The sequence below is a fragment of the Lutra lutra genome, chromosome 4 (genome assembly GCF_902655055.1).
Source record: "Lutra lutra chromosome 4, mLutLut1.2, whole genome shotgun sequence".
Taxonomy (NCBI): domain Eukaryota; kingdom Metazoa; phylum Chordata; class Mammalia; order Carnivora; family Mustelidae; genus Lutra; species Lutra lutra.
In genome coordinates, this window is record NC_062281.1 from 143,070,087 (window position 1) to 143,088,968 (window position 18,882).

The 18,882-nt window shown below is 37.5% G+C and overlaps 1 protein-coding gene across 1 annotated transcript in view; it reads right to left on the bottom strand.

Annotated features, from left to right (window-relative positions):
* The window catches only part of PDE4B (phosphodiesterase 4B), a 449,115-nt gene that overhangs the window by 366,567 nt on the left and 63,666 nt on the right, over positions 1-18,882 (bottom strand). The gene's annotated exons all lie outside the window — the stretch shown is intronic.

Below are 18,882 nucleotides of genomic sequence, written 5' to 3' on the forward strand. Positions count from 1 at the left end.
AGCTTTATCAGCCTGGCTTTGCCTCTGAAAATGCGCCAAAGTGCTTCCTATGTCAGTAGCCTCCTTGTGGAAGAGGTTCGTCTGCAAGCTACACACTGACACTCACTGAATTCATTCAGCTGAATATACCAACTCATGAAATATTCATAAGGGCTTCTGATAAATCCTTTGCATGTATTTTTTAAAATCTTATCAAGCAAGCTGCATTCACTAATGGATAGTCAGCAAAACCTAGGCACCCCATCACCTGTTTTTCTTCACACAAAAAGCAGAACTAGAGCCCTTCCAGCATGTGTGATGTTTTAAAGTCTTCATTCAGAATTATCTTGCCCTGTAATGCACACAACAGTGACTCCACCTACCAAATGCTTATTGGCCTAGGATTATTTAAATAATTGCACTCTGGTTCCCCCACAACAACACTCTTCATTGCTCAGATTTTCACAAGATTTATAAAGCTACTGTGCTCTTCACAGTGAAAACATTAAATCAGGGACTATCAAAAAGCCTAGCTAAAACAACCCCCCATATTCCATTTTCTGAATGAAAAAGCTGATTGGCTGAAGTTTTTTTTTCCTCCCCTCTCCAGAAGATCCAAAACAGCATCAATATTTACCAAAAAAAAAAAAAAAAAAAGGCAGCTAATAGGAAAACATTGGATTTGGTTCATTCCCCTGAGGAATTTAAAGGCTAATCTTTATTCCAATAAACATTACCCTCATTCTTCTGTTTAAGCTCATTGTTCAAGGGTTGCCCACAGCAGCCACTCTGTTAGTTAGATGCAAAGTCACTTCTGAAACCCAAAGCTCCGCAGAACAGAAATGGAGGTAACAACTGGGAAAAACGCTGCCCAGGAAAAATACTGCCCGGGAAAGTGCAGAGTCCAAAGGCAAGCGCTGTGCGCACACGTGTGTGTAAGTGTGCGCATGCACGCACGTACAAAGGCACATGCGTGCGCACGTACTTGGGTAGGTGTGCAAGACAGTTTACGTCTGTGAGTGTGTGTGTGTACTTTGTTCACAAGGGCTCGCAAATGAGACGTAACGTCTCAAGTTCCAAAGCAAATCATCATAACCTGAAATTTCATTTAGAAATAGACTGGAATGCAGCTCCTATACTACAAAAGGTACGTGGAAAGGAAAGGAATATGGTGCTGCTCAAAGTGCACAGATGTTGTAGAAAGTCTGCACCAGCAATGGTTGCCACCAGGGCCAGCCTGATCTCACAAAAATTTGACAAAGCAGAATTCGGGCTAGTCCGCGAGAGAGGCAGTTAAGGAATGATTCACAGGAAGACTTCAGGGAATAGGGAGACATTAATTTTCTTCTAAGATGTGAGGACTTCCACCTTTATAAAAGTCATTCCCATATGTCATGTACTCTGGCTGAATATCTGAAGGACCAAATAAGAGCAGACGATGACCTGGAAAAAGAGAAACCCCACACCAGCCTTTCGGGGAAGTTGGTCAATGCTAACAGAAAGGATATAAACTAGTGTACAGGTACTATCTTGGAAAGATACCAATACTGCAATCATACACTCGGAATATTTCATGAACAGAAGTAAACTCAGGGAATTTCACAGTTGTAATAAATCCCAGGATTCACCTTGTTCAGCTCCTCATTTCAAAGACAGACAGTCCTAGAGAACTTTAGTAATGTGTCCCATGTCATATTTGTAGTTGATGTTAGAGCTAGAGTTAAAGATAAAGAAGATAAAGTCCAGGCTTTCTGATTCCCAAGAGAGGACTCCTCCATTATATGAAACTGAGAAGCCAAAAAAGTCAGTTTGTCCAGCTAGGCCCTGGCACATCTTCCATATATATTTGAATATATTTTAACTGCCCTACTTGAGAATGGATTGTTAGTAATATCATGGGAGGACATATTGCTGGTACCTATTATTTACTGCATGATGAAAACAAAGCTAGGACTTTCCTCTGACAATCATGTGATTTAAAACTGAGACATGAGAATATACAATCCTACCAATATCCAGTGACTCATTTACTAAAAAAAAAAAAAAAAAAAAAAAAGCCAATTTGAAGTTACCAAGGTCTTTCTCAGATTCACTTTTTAAGGCTGCCAAAATATAGGAAGCATTTCAGGGATTGTTTTTCTCCCAAATGATGGCAAATTTCATAACCTAGATTTAGCCATACATAAACCAGGGTTCAGATAAGGAAATACTGCCAGAGCATTCACTTACCTGATGCAGCATAATGATGTAATGGTAATTACTTCCCGATTCTTATGGGCAATTTATGTGACATTATGTGACATTTCACATTACTTTTTTTTTCATTTGCCCACTATGACAAGCCAATGTCCCAGTTAAAGAAATTTTGAGAGACATCCTAAGAAATAAAATTCTCAAAAATAAAATCTTGTTAACTCTACCTAGTTTTGATAACATTAAGGAATACCAAAGACAGTTAATTGAGATGCAAAACTTAAAAGATAATCAGACTATTTTAAAGCCTGAATTAGTTACCTCTGAAGAAAGGAAATGCATGTCCACAGGTAAATGCATTAAAGTTTGTTTCCAGAGACAAAATGCCAAAGAGAAACTCAATACCGTGTTAAACACTGAAGTCAAAAAGGAATCTAGAAAGTAGGAAACAGGAGATGGTATCAAGAAAAAGTACACAAAAGCAAAGTAAAGGCAGATAATACCCTGTTATATTTCAGCAAAGAATACACTGTTCTGAGAGAGAGAGCCAGGAGAACTGGAGAAAAAGCCCAAAAGAAAGCAAACAGAGTTTACGTGCCCTTCTGAGAGCCTAGGAAGGAGCCAAAATAAAAACCTTCCTATCTACACGCCATGCTTAGTCCTTGGCACCTCAAAAGGAGAGATGAGTAATTCTGAGTCAATTTATTAGTGCGCAGATAGTTGCCCTTGGGAATTACTTGAGAATTCCAATTATAGCTGTGTCTCAATTTTAAATAATGAAATTCCTGGTATCCACATCCTGTGAAAGCAATAAGGATCAAGAATTTATCATAACAGGGCGCCTGGGTGGCTCAGTGGGTTAAGCCACTGCCTTCGGCTCAGGTCATGATCCCAGATCCTGGGTTCAAGCCCCGCATCAGGCTTTCTGCTCGGCAGGGAGCCTGCTTCCTCCTCTCTCTCTGCCTGCCTCTCTGCCTGCTTGTGATTTCTGTCAAATAAATAAGTAAAATCTTAAAAAAAAAAAAAAAAGAATTTATCATAACAAAATATCATTAAAGGATGTGAGTAGAGTTATATGGCCAAAAACAATCAATAATGTATTATTTATTAATATGAGAGAAAACTTAAAAACATTATGACTTTTCATTAAACTGAAAAGGAAAGTAAATTAATTACAACCAAACAAAATGATAAACTTAGAGTGCAAGTATTAGAACATTATTTAAATGTATTTTAAGGCTTATGGTTTTGTAATCAAATTATTTTAAATTAAAACAATTACACTCTTTCCATATTCATTATCTTTCAGACTTTATAAGTTTACCTGGAATAAATTTTCTCTGAACCGACTGACCAATTTTTAACTAACTGCCATTATAAAACTGAAGTATTTTAAAGGCATAAAACCACAGATTCTATGCAATATTATGCATAACAGTGTTGAACATGAAATAGCATGGCTCACATTTACTAAAAATACAAAACTGGATATTTGAGAAGACAGAATTTACTCAGAAGCTTCTTTCTGAAGAGGAATAGATTTAAGACTATCAATATTAACCGAGTTAAACCATTGTGGATTATATCTTTATGTCACTAACCCGTGTTCTTTTTCTAAAATAACATACCATCTGAGCACAGCCATTAGGCTCTACTCAATTAAATACAGACAAGCTCTTCTTTCAGTCAGACAAGGTAAGAAGTGAATACAGAACACCAGGAACACCAGGAAACACTGTAGCTTCTTTTAACAGAATGCCCCACTCACCACAGATGGCAACTTCTCCCAATTTCTCTATTTCAGAAATTTCTTTATTTGAAGAAATAGAGCTGGAGTTATTCTAACATGACTTCGGAAAAGATAACATTCAGCTGAATGGAAATAGTTGTCTAGCCATCTTGGAGCAGAACCTTAACTGACCACTCTTTTTAGAATTAAGGATTACAAAAGAGTAGCTTATATTGATTACATATCCATTGCGTGTGCAACTTTGTTGTAAGCATTTCAACAAGTTATTTCCGTTTATACTCATTATAAACTATCTGACAAGTGGTATTGAAATCTTTGTTGGACTTCCTGATAGTATCAACCTCTGAGGGTCCTTGAGAGCTGGGCTGAGTCTTGTTCGTTTCTAGAATATGGAACCGAGTCTGGCACAGAGTCGATACTCAATAAATATTTGTAGAATGAATGCCCATTATTTGGTCATTTTCAGTTGAGATCATCAAGATACAAAATTGTATACTTTTTAAGGAGTTGACCCTACACCACAGTTTTTGTAACAAAGGAACCTAATGGGACAAAAGAGGGAATGCATGCTCCCAGGGTGGTCTGGTCATGTCACCAAAAGTGTATTTTCTCAAGTACTATATGTCCTTGACTCTGAAGTCATCTAGCATGTTATCTTTATAAAATAATATGAATGCTTCACTTTCATTCATATGACACTACTTAATTACTCACTATTACAAAATTAGTGCTCCAGAAGGATCAGTTTTAACTCGTACCATCTCCAAAGTCCCCTGAAACCCAGGGAGGGAAGCTATATTGCTTGAGAGCAAGAACTTTGTTTTGTTCACCAGTATAATCCCAATACCAAGGACAGTATTGACCACACAGTAGATATTCAAATAAATATTTTTTGGATGAAGAAATGAATGATCTCCTCAGTACAGAATATGATTGGGGGGGGGGTAGGTTGGCCAAAATGGGATACATGACCTCTCTCAAAGGAGATCAAGAGCTATAGTGGCATTAACCCATAACCCTTCCACAATTCTGCACATTATTTTATGTAGTTTCACTCCCTAAACATGTTACTTCTCTACTTTCTTTGCCAAGAATACCATCTCATCCATTAAGGCTAAACTCAAAGAACCAGATTTATCTGCAGAATGTTTCTGAGGATATCATACTACGTATTTTTGTTTGTCTCCCAGAGTAACCTACGAGCTCTCCAAAGACATAAACTATTTCACTCATGTCTTTATCTCCACAGCCTGACATTGCTCTGATTGATTAATATTTGTGGATTGAAAACAGGAATAGAAATGAATACAGTGCCCCAAATCATGCCTTCCCATCAGCCACAGATTGTTCTCACTGTCTTGACAGCCAATCCAGCCAATATCCTAACTTCTTGTACTTGAGCTTACAAATGTTTCCAAAATAAGCTTCTAAAATCCTAGCGGTTTGGCTATGTTTCCCATTTTAACTAGCATTTCCTCATTCTTAAAAATAAATAAATAAATAAAAATTACTATTATTACTAATATCATTCACATTCCTACTGCAGGGCTAAAGCAGAATGCCCATGTATCACGATCTCCCTTCATTAGGTGGTATACAGATAGGACAGACTGGCTAGGCCCTCTCCTCATGGTGCTTTCTGGTTTTGGCAGAGTAATTAGGTGCTTCTCTCTCAAAGCACATCCTCTGAAGGCAGACTGCATAGGCAAAAATACTAAGGAAGCTCCTCTCTTTGTTTCCTAGGTCATTGTTAACAACAAGATATATTAGCAAAGATGAGTCAGATGCCTAAATGCAAGGAGAGAAACTGTTCCCAGGGTAGGTGTTTTTAAATCTGCATTTCAAGAAGATATTCCAGTTCCCAAAGATAATACTAACCTGTCAGCAAATTTCTTAAAAGGGTGATTTCAAATGAATAGGATATTAGGAACATATATGTTAAAAACAAAGGCACATTGGGAAAACCTCTTTCTCTAAATGAGCTTGTATCTCTCTATTATTTCTACTCTGTCAGTGGTCTTCTGTGAAATATGTAAAAAAAAAATGGTATGGTATTAAACTACAGTTCAAATTTTTAAATGTAAATAATTATCTGTATAAGACCAATTAACTATGATACTACAGAGATCATAAAAAGAATATAGCACACATGAAAACTAAGTCAAATTCACTCCGCTGTTCTTAAAAAAGAGACTAATACTCAGGGATCCATTCGTGTTTGAGTATGTATTTGCAAGTATTTTACAGAAACAATATTTTCCTAAATTAGTGGTGTAACAGTATAAGTCTACAAATGGTACAGAACACACATGAATATGGAAAATGTTTCCAAAAATGGTGGATTTGATCATGATTGGCTCACTTAATTTCAACATTTGTTTATTTACAACACATTCTGGTAAAGTCTATTTGCATTAAAAAATTTTTTTAAATTCAGTAACATTAATGATGATGGCTTTTTTATTTATAACGAAGAAAGCAAAATTTTACCTATTAAGACTATGTATGAAATTCTGCTATTAAGAAGTAACTCAAATTTGGGGTGTCTGAATGGTTCAGCCTTTAAGCATCTGCCTTCGGCTCAGGTCATGATCCCAGGATCCCAGCGTCCAGGGATCAAGCCCCATCTCAGCCTCCCTGCTCAGTGGGGAGCCTGCTTCTCCCTCTCCAGCTCCCCCGTGCTTATATTCTCTCTCTCACTATCTCTATCATAAATAAATAAAATCTTTTTGGGGCGCCTGGGTGGCTCAGTGGTTTAAGCCTCTGCCTTCGGCTCAGGTCATGATCCCAGGGTCCTGGGATCGAGCCCCGCATCGGGCTCTCTGCTCAGCAGGGAGCCTGCTTCCTCCTCTCTCTCTGCCTGCCTCTCTGCCTACTTCTGATTTCTCTCTGTCAAATAAATAAATAAAAATCTTTAAAAAATAAAAATAATTAAAAAAAAAAATAAATAAATAAATAAATAAAATCTTTAAAAAAAAAGAAGTAACTCAAATTTAATTTCATATAAGTATTTTATACCAATTAAACACTGTAATATTAGCATATGTAAAATCCAAGAGTGGGGACATTTTATATGTAAGCATGCTAAACTTTGTAGCAAAGACATTTAAATAGAATGTATATTTTTATAAAGCTCCCTTGGTTACTTTTCATCTTTCTTGTTTTATTTTTAAATTTATCATACAATAAGATTGACCTTTTTTGGTTCAGTGTTCCATGAAATTTAACATGTCTGGATTCATATAACCTTTATTATAATCAGGATATCGAACAGTTCTGTTAACCCCAAAATTCTCTTGAGCTATACCTTTGTAGTTATACCTTCTTTACACTCCTGATTTCTGGGAATCCCTACTCTATTCTCCACCACTGTAATTTTATGTTTTCAGTAATGTCATAAATAGGGGATCACATGGTACTTAACCTTTCAAGACCAACTTCTTTAACTCAGTGCAATGTCTGACATTTAGACAATGTTACATTTATTAATAGCTCATTCTTTTACCACCACATAGTTTTCTGTTGTATGGATGTACCACAGTTTTTTTTTTTTTTTAATCCATTTACCACTGAAGGGACATTTGGGCCATTTCTAGTATGGGGCAATTTTGAATAGAGCTGTGATAAACACCACGTGCACATTTTTGTGTAAATATATGTTGTCATTCCTCTATGGCAAATACCAAGTAGTGGGATTTCTGAGTCACAGGCTAAATGTATATTCCTCTTTATAACAAAAAATCAAGTTGTTTTCCAGAACGGATGCATCATTTTGCATTTCCATCAGCAACTCGAAGGTTCCCAGCAGCCCCATGGACTTGCTAGCACTTTGTCTTTTCAGTATTTTAGCCATTCTAATAAATGGGTAATATATACCTCATGCTGATTGTAGTTTACATTTCCCTAGTGGCTAATGTTGACCATGTTTCCATATGCTGATTTGCCATTAGGACAGCCTCTTTGTAAAGCGTCTGTTTAAGATTCTTGCCCATTTTCAATTTAGACTGTTTCTTTTCTAACAATGGAGACTTCTTCCCCAATCTTCCCACTAACATTTACTTTCCAGAATTCTCAAATAGCATTCTGTCCAGCACCTCAAGCTGTATTTAGGCATAGAAGAGAATGGAGCATGATTACTCCCATCTTACCTCGAAACAGAACATTAATATGATAATATCAGCTACAAAATCTGGAAGTTTCAAATTGACTTTATAGTTTATAACACTTTTACATTAGCAACATTATTCCTGAAGACTTTAATGTTTACATTCTTGACTTGGCCATTCCTTTACTCCTGGGGGGCTTGCATTTGGACTATTGGAGTGACCTCTAACACTCACCCTTGCTGTAATCAGTCCTCAGTGTGGCTACTAAGGGCTGGGGCTCTATCACCAAAGAATACCAGAATGTCTGATGCATTTTGTGGCTAGTTAGAAAGAGGCCCCTCTAGAAATGGATTCTAGGTGACTCCCAATTTCTCTTACCCTGACCACTTTTCAAAGCAATAGTTTTGAAACTATTTGAAACTATTCTAACTGTGGCATCATGAATACTTCTGAAAGAAACCCAACCTTTTCACTCCTTCTCCTTACTTATTTCTATATTTCTCCTAATTTACAAATGCTTCAAAGATATTCTTACTGGGTGGGTACTATATGCCAAGAATAGGACTTCCTATTATCTTTGGTAAGTCTACATTATTGCTTGAAATTTTCATATTTGTTACTCCGCATAAAATCACAATTCTAAAGAGCTTTGTTTTTATTTTAGTGAATCTTTATTCTCTACATACATAATAAGTCTTCATTGGCAATGATGGTGTACTATCTGAGAAAGCTTCAGCATCAGTCTTATAACTGCTTCCTTGTAGGTATGTGATTTACAAAAAAACTCTATGCTCTTAGAGAGTAAAAACCATAATATGTTCCTTTTTTTTTTTAATGGCTAACATTTTTATTTCAAAAATCAGGATATTGTATCTAACGCTTTCTGAAAAATAAGTAAGACATGTAATTAAATGAACTCTATGGATTTTTTTTATTAAAGCATATTCATTTGACACTAAATATTGAGTGAAATCACAACTATAATACTCATCAATATTCAAATTCTTTGCATGCATATAAAAAATGCTTTGTGCATAATAAATGAATATTTAAAAACCCAGGAATATGAATTAATAGTATGTACATAATCACTGGTATTAAGTTAACTCATAGTTAAATGTTAATACAAGTCAGGCACTGAGCTAGTTCAAGGAAAACTACAGTGAGTAAACTAGACCATGTCCATCCTCACGGTACTTACAGTCTAATGGCACAATATCACAGCTCAATTCTAACCATAATTCTAAACTAATCTGCCTCATTATTCACCTGCTCTCCTTTTAAAGGAGGTCAAAACCAGGTTCTCTTCTATTTCCCACAGTTCTTGGGTTCCTCTCTATTTCACAGTAGATTATCCTCATTCAGAATGTCTACAAGATAAATAAGGAAGCATTCTTGATCCAGAGGTTTTTTTTTCCCCCTTAGCATACCCTGCCAGTCCTTATTCCTTATTCCTAGCTCAGCATATGACTTTTTTTTTTTTAATACTGAAGGAATGTTCATGCCCACCCAGTACACACACCAGCCGATGCAAACAAACAAACAAATAGAACCTCTTGTTTCATCTCTCTCTGAATTCTAACTGGGGCATAGGTAATTTTTGTCCAGTTTTTAAAGGAAATAGCAAGTAGTTTCTCTTCCTCTTAAACTAAAGTAAGACTCCCAGTGGTTTTAGTTCTGTGACTTGAAATTACAATGCCTAAGTCACATGAACGACTTTCAAAGATCTATCCTCTAATACTTGACTTTATACGCTAAAGAACTACAGCTCTTCCAACTCTTCCTTACCAAACACAGATCAGATACTTTTTTAACACCTAGGCTGAACCTTTGACATATGTAATAGTAATGGAAGAGAGTGTTTTGGTTTGCTGGGTCTGCCATTACAAATACCACAGATCAAGTGGATTAAACAACAGATATTTATTATCTCCCAGTACTGGATGTCAGAAGTCTAAGAGCAAGCTGTCAGCAGGACTGCCTCCTTCTGAGGGCTGTCTTCCCCATGCATGACTCTGTGTTCACGTTTCCCCTTTCGTAAGAACACCAGTCCTACTGGATTAGGGTCCACTTTAATGACCTCATTTTACCTTGATTACATCTATAAAGATCCTGTCTCCAAATAAGGTCACATTGTAAGGTAATGGGGGTTAGGACTTCAACATATTAATATGGGAGGGACATAAGTCAACTCATAACTTTCTACCTTCTAATTCCTCAAAATTCATGTCCTTTTCACATGCAAAATATATTGATCCCATTAAATGTTGCCAAAATTCTTATCATTCTAGCATCAACTCTGAGTCTAAAAGTTCATTTAAATCATCCAAATCAATTATGGGTAAAATCTTGGGCAAGATTCATTGTGGGACAAAATTTCCTCTTCATCTGTGAACCTATGATACCAGACAGAAACAAGAGGTAGGACAGGCACAGGATAGGTATTTCCATTCCAAAAGGGATACACTTAGAAGAGGAAAGGGTCATGAGTCCCAAGCAAGTCTGAAACCTAGTAGAACAATTTCCGTTAGAATTTGAAACTTGAAAATAATCTTTTTTGGCTCAGTGCTTGCTTGGTCCTCTGGGCCCTCAGCCCTGAGCAGCGGGGGCCCTGCCCTCCAGAACCAAGGAAATGGTTCATCCTCTAAAACTGTGGAAGAGGCTCCTTTCTGGAATCAAGGAGGAAATGGCCCCACCTTCCTGGGCTTATGCCTTCTGGGCTTGTAGTGTCAGTAGCAGCCACTGGCCTCTGAATCACCTTCAAGATTGTGCTTCACTTTTCTTGTAGGATTACACATGCTTGAAAGTTTGGATATATCGACCAGCCTGTTTCCTACCTGTGGAATCTCAGAAGTCTAACAGCCTTCCTTCCTTTCATTCTGGCTCTGTCTCCCTTCTATCCAAACTGACAGTGTTTCTGTTGATATACATTTTTTCAAAAACCTGGGTGTCTCCCATGCAATTCACAGGGGTCCAAGCCATCAGACAAGAGAGTCCATCACAGATCTTTCCTGGGTAACCACAGCTCTATTCCTGACTTCTGCCGAGATGACTGGACCCACGAGTTGCATGACTGTCCGGCTATACCCTTGATGTTCTCTCTAGAACACATTTTCTCTCTCTCTTCTTCTTCTTCTTCTTCTTTTTTTTTTTTTTTTACAATAGGAAAAGCCAAGAATTTCCCCAAGTCTTCAAGCCCTGGTTTCTTTTTACCTAACAATTTCTTCTTCAATTTATCTCTCTCCTCTTCTATTTTCCTTAAGCAGAAAGGAGAAACTAAGTCATGCCATCAACACTCTGCCTAGAAATCTTGACTGACAATCCAAGTTTGTCACTTAAAATTTCTTCTTTCCACCCACAAAAAACTAGAACATAATTCAGCCAAGGTCTTTGCCACTCTAAACAAGGATGACCTTTCCTCCAGCATTCAACTGCATGTTCTTCACTGCCACCTGAGACCTCAGCAGAAGCACCTTAACATTCATATTTCTTCCAAGTCTCCTCAAGGTAATCTAGCCACTACCCACAACTCTTTCAGTCCCTACTCATAACTCAATTCCAAAGCCACGTCCACATTTTTAAGCATCTGTTACAGTAGTACCCAACTTCCTGGTACTAAAATCCCCAAACCAGTATTAATGGGACAGGGCTGCTTAGCCCTAGGTGTTTAAACAACATAAATTTATTGCCTCACGGTTTAGGAAGCTAGAAGTACAAAATCAAGGTGTTGGCAGACTTGGTTCCTTCTGAGGGTTGTGAGGGGAGGATATTTTCTAGGCTTCTCTTCAGGGAGTGAAAGGCAGAAGGAGAAAGAGAGCAAGTTGGGGGACAAGATATAATAACTAGTATTTATTAAGAGCTTACAATGTACTAGGTGCTTCTGCATACATTATCATCATATACCTTGCAATAGCCCTTTGAAGTATAACATACCCTTTACAGATGAGCAAACCGAATTAGAGGAAAGTAAGATGAATTACCCAATATCATCCAGTTAGTAAGGATTTGAATCTAAAGTCATTGAACTTCAAAACTTATGCTCTCATCTGTTATACTGCAATGCAAAGGAAAAACAAGAAGAAAACATAGGGACATGCCCTAAATATAAAGAAAATTTCACTGTATAAAAACTTTTTAACTTTAATTATGTGATATCCTGAAACTAGAATTGCTTCTTTATAAATGCCATATTTCAGGACAACAGAAAATAATCTGAAGATGCAATAAAAATTATTGGTTTCACCTCAGCAGCATCTAACTTCACTACTGAGTTATTTTCTAAATAATTTTGTCTGGGAGAGTCTGGGTGGCTCCGTTAGTTAAGTGTCTGCCTTCTGCTCCAGTCATGATCCCAGAGTCCCTGGAGCCCAGCATCAGGCTCCTTGCTCAGTGGGGAGTCTGCTTCTCCCTCTGCTCTTCACCCCACTCGTGCTCTCTCTCTCTCTCTCTCAAATAAATAAATAAAATCTTTACAACAACAACAATAATAATTTTGTCTGAATATGCTCTTATTAGTTGTAAGTCAATTTTGCAAGGGAGAACAACGGTCAATGGGCATTAGCACATTCATTCATTTGCAACTCAACATTAGAATTTATTTAAGGGGGGGGTGTTGAGAGAGAGAGGGTGGGGTTATGGACATTGTGGAGGGTATGTGCTGTGGTGAGTGCTGTGAAGTGTGTAAACCTGGCGACTCACAGACCTGTACCCCTGGGGATAAAAATACATTATATGTTTATAAAAAATAAAAAATTAAAAAAAAAAAGAATTTATTTAACCTTCCCATGTTGTTAAAAACCAGGAATTTTTCCTATAAATCTCCTTTTGTTTCTGATCTTAAATATTAAAGATAAGAAATATCCTCCTATGATTCTATTTCTAGCCTGTTTCAGCTTCTAAACAGAGACTCATGAAATATTTTGTGACTCCCAGGTTAAAAATTTCATTCTCTTGGTTATCACTACTAGGAACAGTATTTTCCTATGAAATCCATACTCACTGGGCACCTGGGTGGCTCAGTCATTAAGCGTCTGCCTCTGGCTCAGGTCTGAATTCCAGGGTCCTGGGATCAAGCCCCACATCAAGCTCCCTGTTCAGTGGGAAGCCTGCTTCTCCCTCTCCCACTCCCCCTGCTTGGGTTCCCTCTCTCGCTGTGTCTCTCTCTGTTAAAAAATTTAATAAAATCTTAAAAAAAAAAAAAAAAAGAAACCCTTACTGATTCTCAAGTTCTGGGCTTGGATGTTAAACTGTTTTATTTGTACTACCTTAGCCATAACCAGTATTTTTATTTTATTTTTGGCAATTTACAAATTGTAGAAGTGAGAGACCAACTTTTTAATGACACCACTTTTGTGTCATCTCTACATTTTTATCTTCTTTGGAATGCGGGTCCACATTTAGCAGATACACTAAGGTGCTACCTCATACCAACCCCCAAAGCAAAATGTAGGGGCTCTTTAATTCTACTTCTCAATCTGTGTTAGCACCAGTTCTTGGTTCAGTTTTTCTGGATTTCCAGACACGTTTTGGGATTCAATCTGGGTTACAGTACCCACTAAAATTCATGCCCACCGCTTGCCATACCCAGAAGCCAAAGAAAATTTCATCTTTAGAAAAATATACATGCAAAGTAAAGCATATTGAGAACATAAATGAGACTCAAATAAAAAAGAAAAGGAACACCCTTCCCCCACATAGCAGGTGACTTACACTCTAAAATCACAGCCTATGATTATGCCTGTAGATTCCATCAGATTATTTTTTACTGCTAAGGAAATGTGCCTCTTAAGGCAGAGATCCAAATTTCTGAATCGTGACAGCAACAGCTGAAGACTAAAGATAGACAGTCAAAATAGCATTTTCTGTACATTTTCAGTTGTTAAGAAAGCAGTTACAGTACATAATGTATGAAGTACATTGTTTTAATCCTGTAATGGCTCCACAGGGGAAAGACTTATGGCAGAAAGTATTATTTCCTGCTTTCATCGTATACCCATCTTTAAAATGGTGATGGCTCCTTTTCTTAATAGAATATTTCCCAATGTATTTTATATAGGTATGTATAAGCTTTATGAGCAAAACATTCCTGTTTTAAATAAATGTTGAATTTACATGTGGCCTATCACACGGCCAAGTACGCTCACCTCAGGGGCTATTTGCTTTTTACCTCTGCCTGGAAAGCTCCTTCTCTAGATCTTCCTATGGTTCCTTCCCTATTTCCTCAGACTCTGTTCATGTATCTTCTCCTCAGAGAGCATCTACCTACATATTCTATGTAACAGAGTGCACCCAGCCTCCCTCTCACCTTACTCAGCTCTATCCCTCTCAGACATTGGTTGTTGCTTGGCCCTCCCACTGGAACAAAAGTCCCATGAGGACAGAGACCTTCAGTTTTCTTTACTATGCTGACTCCAACACCTAAAACCATGTCCAGTATTTAGGAGGTGTTTAATAAATGTCTGCTTACCACATAAAGGTCACCTAGTTAAACTGTAAGAGCACTTATCAGTGTCCTCGTTAAGTACCATCTGTCCCTTGTCAGGTACCTCAACAAAGTCCTTAAGCAAATTCATTCTTATAGTCCTGAAAAGAGATGCTGAAAGACACGTTCGAGGGCAAGACTAAGACTTGTCTTGATTTCTCCTCCGCTAATGGCCTTTCAGCCACCACTGATGGGCTACCACTGAAAGTGTAACCTTCCATATGCTGCGAATATCCCAACTATCTATGGCTTAGCAGGAAAGCTTCTCGCTAGACAGAAGGCAAGCAGACATGAACTTGTGACCTTCCCCGATGGAGTTGCCACACCACCACCCAGCGGGATTCCCTCTTTCAGACAAAACACAATGGAAACACTGTGTACAGAGGAATGATTCACAGGAGACACAGGAGCTCCGCCAAAGGCAGGAAGGCAATCTGTACAGAAAACTGTATGCTGACAGGGCTTTCTTTTCATTTCAAAATGAGAAGCACGCACTTTGGGGGATGGTAACTGTCCATGCAGTCTTATATGTCGCTGAGGTGGGAAGACCCAGGATGTGAGAATCATCACTCCTTTTCTGGAGCATGGTTCCGATAAGGAGTTTCACTCTGATGAACTAATCAAAATGATTCTGGAACTTGATATCCTGTTTCTCATAGCTCAATAAATACTGGAGGAAGGCGATGAAGATGATGATGATAAAAAGCAGCAAAATGTTTCAAAAACAACAGAGTTAGATGGCCAAAAATATTTATTAAAGTGATGATGGTTAATGGGATATTGAAGAATACCTCTTAAGAATCCAGATATATATAAAAGAATGAGATGCCAAGATGAGAGACCCTTAAGTCTGTCTAAAATTCAAAATGATTCAGTATTCAAAACATTGAGATTTTTTTTCAAGGAGATTTGTGGCAAGCATAATAATTCTCCTTTCAATTCTAAGCTATCATTTATATTGTCCAGAAATGCTGCATTATAATTAAGAACTATTTTGCCGTAGATAACATTACATTTCCTAAACAGTACTCTTGGTGTTTTTTATTAAGATTACTAAGCACAAAAATACAGCAATCTATAAAAATCTGTATGTGAGAATACTTATGTGGAAACAAATTAAACTGCTGGTAAATGCAAGCGCAATCAAGTAGGAGAATGACCTAAGAGAATGAATTATTTATCAAAAGTCTGTGCCTTGAGATCTAACATAAGCCAGCTTCTTCATCATCATAGGGTAATTCGTTCAAGCTCTCTGTTTCTCAGTTCCTTGCCTGCAAGATGCAAACGTTCATACCTAGCATTTTGCAGGGTAATTCATGTAAAATAACAAACTCCAATTTAAAATGTAAACAGCACTGCATTTGCAATGCAATCTGGTAGGTACATACATTCGGATAGTATACTCCCTTGTAGGATCTAAAAAGTGTTATTACAGACATTTATCACATTCATTTTTAAGTATCCCCTGTAAAGAGGGAAATTCCAGGCTCACTGTGGCTCCTCAGCTTTTGTGCACAGTCCCCTGCTAGACTACCTTTGTCCTCCTTCCCCAATGTAAACAAAGTAAAACTTTCTCAAGACTTAAGGCAAGATTATCAAAGCAGAGAGCATATATAGCAAAAATACCATGGAGTTAGTTTCTGATGATTAGTACATGTAACATTTCTTGGAAGAAAGAGTAGGAACAATACATCACTGTCTCCATTTCCCTATAGTGACCAGAATAATGCTAGATCTGGTTGGCTGGTTGTTTTTTTCTGTTACAACGTGCAAAAAAATTCAAAAGGGAATAAACATCTGTGGAGGGATCATTTGTACTAAATGCTTGAAGTATTATCTCATGTAATGCTTAAAATAATCCCATGATGCAGGTTTTCTTATAGAGAAAACTTCATAGAGAAAATAGTTTAAGAAATTTACTCAAAGTCAAAGCACTAATGATGCATCAGACGCTTTTTGTCTATTATTCTTTGCTCCTTTCATTATACCAGCGCTTTTGCGAGTGTCTGTTTCCATCGCTGGCACCACCAGCATCACATTAAGTTTTATTTCCTAAAGCACATTCTGGACCTGTTTTTAAAGCTGCCTACACCTGAATCAGAAACCCCGAGGGCAGAACCCAGCAAGGTGCTTTAACACATTTGTGTCAAAATGATTGTGACTGTGATGCACACCAAACTTTGTAAACTATGGCATTCCACCACATTTTCAGAGTTGAGACCATGGAATCCTAGCATATAATGAAACCAAACGAAAAAAAAGAGAGAGAGAGAGAGAGCAGAATTATACAGTTAGTTGGTCAAGTTTCCTAAATATAGGTTTCCTGGCTTAGATAAATCTGTCTTCAGTTCAGAGAGCGAGCATGGAATTCTCAAATTCAGAAATGCTTAGGTCAGAATGACAAACAGGTGTCGTTGCAGATGTCAAGTCAAATCAGTTTGGTTGTGACTGCTTGGAACACCAAGATGAGATAAGGAGGTTTGTGAGGCTGTATTCAGTGGGAAAGAACAGAACGGAGTGATCAATGTCAGCTTTGGGTCAGGAAAGAGGGAGTGGCAGCATTCAGGAAGTATAGACTGATCAGCTGGGAGGACCTCTAATTATGCTAATGACTGAATAGAGTACTTCCTGTAGAGAGAACCAACTTAAAGATATAATTTGAGAGACTGAGGGCCTCCTGGAAATAATAGTGAGAGTTTAATATAGAATTGAATCGAAACAACTCAGGATAATTACAAGCACATGATGTAGTTGGACACATTAGTCACCCATAAGGGTTCTCAAGAACAGCTTTGAGAGGATTAAAAGTATTCTATAGGAACCTGAAATGATTATTACTAAATGCAAGAAGCCAACCTGAGAAAGCTACATACCGTATGATTCTAACTATATAATATTCTAGAAAAGGCAAAACTATGGAGAAAATTTTAAAAATCAGTGGGGCGAGAGATGAACAGGCAGAAGACAGAAAGTATTTAGGGCAGTGAAAATACCCCAATAGTATAATGATGACTAGATATCATAATACATTTGTGCAAACCCATGAAACATACCAAAAGTAAAACTTGAGGTAAACTGTAGACTTCTGGAGGGTAATTATGATACATCAATGCAGGTTTGTCCTTGGTAATAATGTGCTTCCCTGGCAAGTGATGTTAATGATGGGGAAGGCTATGCATGTGTGGGGGCAGGGGGTATATGGGAAATCTCTCTGCTTCCTTCTCAATTTTGTTGTAAACCTAAAAGTACTCTTAAAAAATTAAGCCTTTAAACAAGAAAGTAGTCTCTTACATCTAGATCTAAGTAGAGATGGGGAGGGAGGGCAATGATGATATAGAATTTCAACCTTCAGGACATAAAAATCATTCCAGCTCTACATTTCTGCACCAGCCGGGTTTTGCATTGTTCTGTGCATTTTATGGATTGCCTCAGATTTGTCTGATGTGTGAATGTGTCTGTCTCCCCATCTAAACTACAGCAAGCTACTTCAGACAGAGATCTTATTTTGTTTCTTTGTGTCCCTCCCACAATATCTTCCTGCAATCTTTTGCTCATAATAGAACTTCAATATTCATTACAAAATAAGCAACAAAAAAGAAAGAAAATAGCTGCTAATTCCTAAGTGTCTACTGTGTTCTAGTAGCTTTGCAGATATTACAGTACTTTTACAATATGTATTTTTATCTCCTGTTGTACAGCAAAAGAAACTCATGTTCTGAGAGGTAAGGTACTCAAAGCTGAAAACTAGTCGTTCCTGAAGGCTTTATTCAGACCCAGCTCTTTCTCCCACTAGAATGTCTTCACTAAAATTCAATTACTCTATAAAACAGAGCATGTGTTTATTATTTTATACATAAAAATACATATATAAATATAAAAATAGTCACTGCATCTGAATATCTACTTTAGGAAACATGCATTCATTCATAATTATCTATGAATTTATGAATTTCTCTGGTACCCACCCACTTACACTTTAGTTCTGTAGAAATGGGCTATATTAGAGAATAATTCTGCGTGACTTTCTAATTAAGGAGAAAAGGGGCTTCGTGCTGGAGCTGACTTTTCCCCCCCAATACTGTCATTAGCTAATGCTCAAAGCTAGCTAGCTTTGGGTTTTCCCGACAGAAACAGGAGGGGCAAATTTTTCAGCCACAGGAACACTTTGCTCCTAGAACTTTACCTAAAGGCAATCAAAAGAATATACAAGACAAAATATTCACTAGACTAGAAATTCTCTAAGGCAATAATTCGTCACATTCAACTTTGTGCATGATGCAATGCGGGCATTCAATGTAAGTTTGGTCCTAAAAAAGTTAAAAACAATAGAGTGTACTATTTTCTCCTCTCTTTATGGAAAAGGTAAGAAGACT